The sequence below is a fragment of the Peromyscus californicus genome, unplaced genomic scaffold (genome assembly GCF_007827085.1).
Source record: "Peromyscus californicus insignis strain IS unplaced genomic scaffold, ASM782708v3 Scaffold_7__1_contigs__length_154581171, whole genome shotgun sequence".
Taxonomy (NCBI): domain Eukaryota; kingdom Metazoa; phylum Chordata; class Mammalia; order Rodentia; family Cricetidae; genus Peromyscus; species Peromyscus californicus.
Genome location: NW_026294595.1, coordinates 26,233,222 through 26,238,580, shown reverse-complemented (window position 1 = coordinate 26,238,580; position 5,359 = coordinate 26,233,222).

Below are 5,359 nucleotides of genomic sequence, written 5' to 3'. Positions count from 1 at the left end.
ACCAGTTATCTAAGTGTCTGAAACCTGATCAGCATCCTTATTGCTCCACTCCATCATTTGACAATGATGCAAAATAGCAAGAAGACTTTCTGACATCTACATTTCTAATGCTCTATGCTTTTTCATTCTCCCTTAAGATCTCAATTTCTCCTCTGATGGTCTTCTCTCTAATTTTAGGATATATATCCCCCAATGCAATATTCATACATAAAATTAGAATTTAGGACCCAAATATGAGAAAAAATATGCATATATGTCCAAGAGATATAATAATTCCAGTTTCACCCTTTCCTGCAAATGTCATGATTTCATTTTCCTTTATGGCTGAATAAAATCCCATGATGTGCATGCATACCATTTTCTTTATTCATTCCCGTGTGATGGACATTTAAGTTGGTTCCCATTCCTAGCTGTTGTGAATTCAGTAGCAATAAATGTAGATCACAGGTTTCCTTGCATTAGGACTTAGTGTTATAGTTATATATTCAGTATTCAGACTTCTGAAATCTTAACGTCATGCTCCAAGAAGGTATTTTGAAAGATGCATGAAAGGACAATGGCAATAAGAACAAAGGTTCAAGCAAATAAGAGAGAGAAACACACATAGAGAGAAAACCTCTCTGGGAGTATATATATTGAGTGCTATATCTCAATATGAAAACAGAAGGCAGCAGAATTGTTCAACTTGAGGAACTCCTCAAAGTAGACTCCATGAATTAGCATGATGATACAACCCATGACATCCACAGGGCAGAATAACAAGAATTTCACACTGCCAAATTATGAAAGGTTCTTGTCCTATCCTTAGCAGAATATTTCTTCTAGTTGTTAATATCTGAAATATTTTCAAAGTGTTTTACACTCATTTCTCTGAATCCTCCACAGACATCCTGCCAGGAAATAGAACAAATCTTTGTCTCTATCTAGATTTGAGGTTATAGACCTTGTAACCTGTATGAAATGGAATGGTCAGGTAGGAGCGGCGTTTCAACCCGATTCTTCTGGTCCTCTCCCCAGCCTTTCCTATTAGATACTTCTGGAAGGCTGGGGAACTTAGCAAGAGGACTGACTCTTGTGTCACCATAGACAGGCCATCAGGAGAGATGAGTTAATGTCCTATCTTCCCCATTTCCACTACACACACACACACACACACACACACACACACACACACACACACACACACGAAGGAAATAGAGAAAGAAAAGAAAATGCCCATGTAGTCAACGCAATAGAAAGTCTCTCACAGGCTTTTTATAATAACCAGATTTTTGCCTGAGGGAAACTCAGAGTAGTTATTCACTTGCTGGAAGTCAGTAGCAGTAGAGCCTTAAAAATTTCTGTTTTCACAATGGAATACTACTCAGCAGAGAAAAACAATGGCATCATGAGGTTTGCAGACAAATGGATGGATCTAGAAAAAATCATCCTGAGTGAGGTAACCCAGACTCAGAATGACAAACATGGTATGTACTCACTCATAGCAGGATACTAGACATGAAACAAGGATGACTTGTCTGCTACTCACATCACCAGGGAGGCTACCTGGAAAACAGGACCCCAAGAAAGACACAGGGATCACCCAATGACAGAGAAATGGAATGAGATCTACATGAACAGCCTGGACATGAGTGGGGGTAATGAAAGGCGAGGGTTGAGGGAAAGAGAGCTTGGGGGAGCGGGAGATCCCAGCTGGATCAACAACAGAGAGGGAGAACAAGGAATAGGAGACCATGGTAAATGAAGACCACATGAGAATAGGAAGAAGCAAAGTGCTAGAGAGGCCCACAGAAATCCACAAAGATACCCACACAACAGACTGCTGGCAGTGGTCGAGAGACAGCCCGAACTGACCTACACTGGTGATGGGATGGCCAAACACCCTAATTGTTGTGCTAGAAATCTCATCCAACTACTGAGGGATCTGGATGCAGAGATCCATGACTAGGCCCCGGGTGGATCTCTGGGAGTCCAATTAGCGAGAATGAGGAGAGTTTATATGAGCGAGAATTGTTGAGACCAAGGTTGGATAAAGCACAGGGACAAATAGCCAAATGAATGGAAACACATGAACTATGAACCAATGGCTGAGGGGTCCCCACTGGATCAGGCCCTCTGAATGGATGAGACAGTTGATTGGCTTGATCTGTTTGGGAGGCATCCAGGCAGTGGGACCGGGTCCTGTGCTCATTGCATGAGTTGGCTGTTTGAAACCTGGGGCCTATGCAGGATCGCTTGGCTCGGCCTGGGAGGAGGGGACTGGACCTACCTGGACTGAGTCTACCAGGTTGACCTCAGTCTGTGGGGAAGGCTTTGCCCTGGAGGAGATGGGAATGGGGGGGGGGGGGCGTTGGGGGGAAGGTGAGGGGGACGGGAGGGGGGAGAACAAGGGAATCCGTGGCTGATATGTAGAACTGAATTGTATTGCAAAATAAATTAATTAAAAAAAAAAAAAAAGAGTGAAGTAAAATGGAACATTTAAAAAAAAAAAAAAAATTTCTGTTTTCCTCAGAGAGGAGCTGGCATGTACCTTAAAGATTCCTCGTGTTTTGTGGGAGAATAATATTGAACAGGCCTAGGGATGTGCTGATTGTGAGTCATAAATATTTACGTTTCGTGGAGGCTTTGTGTCAAATTAAGACAGTCGAATAGCAGGACTTTATGTGGGGGGTGACTGCATGTTTTCTAAAATAGCTAAGGTGATGCTGTTCAGGCCTCCAGCGGTAATATAAATAAAGGTGCATCAGATCCATTTAAATCTCCACTTGTTTTCCCTTTGATTCTACTTTTATCACTGAAGGACCAAGGTTTGTTTGGGGGAAAGTCTTAACAAAGCATGAAACACAAGAACATTAGAGAACCAAGCAGAATGATCATTCCTCTATTTATTTTTGACCAAATTCTTTAAAAACTGACAGCAAACACAAATCAGGGATGCTCAGGAATTTGGTGTCATTTAAGAATGCTTTTGGGGTACGACTTTACAGGATTAGCGTTCAATTAGAATTTTAATTTATACTTGTTTTATTTGCATAACAAGGTTATGAATGATGAAGCAGCTAGAGCCAGACGCATTGGCTCCAAGGTTTGCAATTTAAGTCCAGAGTATTTTGCAAAAGAGAGGGTGGGGGAGGGGAGATTCATTCTCAATATGCATAGTTTGCTGAAACCTGAGTTTCTCAGATCATCTTCCTGGAGCTCCATATCTGTGAGAATGAAGGCAAAGCAGAACGCAGAATGGCAGATTTGGAGGAGGGATTAGCTTTCTTAAGTGCAGTGATTACGGCTGCAAAGCGGGAACATTCCCATGATGCCCAGGGGCTGCCTAGCATTCCCAGGGCTGCCTTCTTTCTGCAGGAAAGAGATTATTGGCAGAGAGTAATACCATACTACTATTTTCTAATATCCGAGTTCATTGAGAAATGAGAGAGTTGGAAATTGAGCCTTGTTTCTATCACTGTTTCCTCAAACACAAAGTAAGGAGGTTTCTCCCCAGAAATCCTCAATTCCCTTTATGACCCTGCCCACATTTTAACCAGACACCTCTGACATGGGGGTGCCACCATCTTGCCTGTCTTCCTGCATGAATGGAGACGATATCCAATACGTACGTCACTGAGTCCACACCTATCAAAAGCCCTTGAGGAGCTTACCATTTCATTTTCACCCAAATTCACACGAAACCCTACATCTAAGGGAGCAAAATGTCGGTTCTCCATGCCTATCTGAGGTGGCTGCTTAGAAGGGACCTGGCATAAGTGTTGGATCTCTGATAGTGACTCTCATACCTTTGTTCTTGGAGAAATGGCTGAGGGCACGATGCACCAGGAAGATCTATTTGAGATGGTGATCTATTTGAGATGGGAAGCCTTTTGAACATCACATACATGACCACCTCTTCTAACAAAGCACAGGACTGTTTGCACACAATCTTTGCGGGGCCTAATGTATTGATAAAATTATTGAAAGAGCAGGCTGCAATGTGATTGCCTTGTTTTAAGGCAGCCTGAGGCAAGGGACCTGGTTGGAAATTGCCATTTGGTTTTCCAATCCATTAAAGGCCCTGGAGATTTGCCCTTTACTGCCAGTTTCACTTTCAGTTTCACCTTGACACTTCCTTTAATTTTGTTTAGGAAACTCAGTTACCAAGCCACAGATGTGATGGAGTTAGAAGTGGATAAGCTCCGGCTAAATTGAAGCTTGGAAAAGGAGAAACTTGTTCATCGGGTGCTCTCTGGGGAGGGCTGGCCCCGGAGCTTTTCTGCTCTTTCCTGATTGGCAGCCGCAGAGAAGCAGCCTAGTGGTTCTGCATTCTCTTCCTAGCATTCTCTTTCCCCTGTGGCCAAGGCAGGCCTAGCAAAAAGCATCTCAGATACCAACCGGCGATAGCTCAGGTATCAGAGGGAAGGAAAGGGGAACAATTCCTTCAGGCTATCAAAGCACTGTGTTCTTTTTCACCTTGGTGAGCATCTGAAAGACATGCCTAGGCTTTCACTCTTGGGGAAAGTGATCCCCCATGCTGATCTCACTGGAGATGAGGGAAAGACACTTTCCCTATCCACCTACGTGCTCCTGACTGCAGAAAACTGTTCAAGGAAGCAAAGAGGTGAACACACTATGATCTGGGTTTGCTAAAGTGCTATAGGCACTCAGCAGGCAGCATGCTATACGATCTCCACTGCTCCAAAACTATTTTATGTCTAATTTTTTTTTAAATAGTTATGCATTTATCATAGCAATCTCCAATTTCTGGCTGGGGATGAAGCTGCTTTGTCATTTGCAACCACAGTAAGAAAATTCCATTCTTCATTTAAATTCAAGAGGGGGTCACCTGAAAGTACTAAAGGAACCAGTGAGCTGAGAAAAGAAATCTATGAAGTCCCAGTAAATTCTGGAATGTGAATGGAGTTTAGGAAACGTGGAAACAGGCCATAGCACACAGAATCCAGAGGGGAAAAAACTGGAATTTTTTAAATTTAAAAGTGGTTGTAGCTCTGTATGCTATATGACTATTACATAAAGAGATTGTGGTTTGCCCCTTCATGATCTCTCACAACTTTAAAAGATGTCATTATTAGACATGGTATCAGGAGCTTACAATTCACAGTGTGGATTTGAAAATGAGCAAAAGGCAGTGTTCAGCTCTTGGTTCTAATGCTGGCGCTTGATTTGTCTGTTGAATATTTGAAACTAATTCTACAACATGGAGCTGTGAGAGCCCATTTGGTTTCCTGATTTAGTGCCTCTAAATCCATTCATCTCCATGCCTGGAGCTAATATTGTTTCCTAACACCCAACTCAACTGTGTAACACCCCGGGAGTCTTTGTGAAATTACCAATAATAAAGTACAAGTGCAGC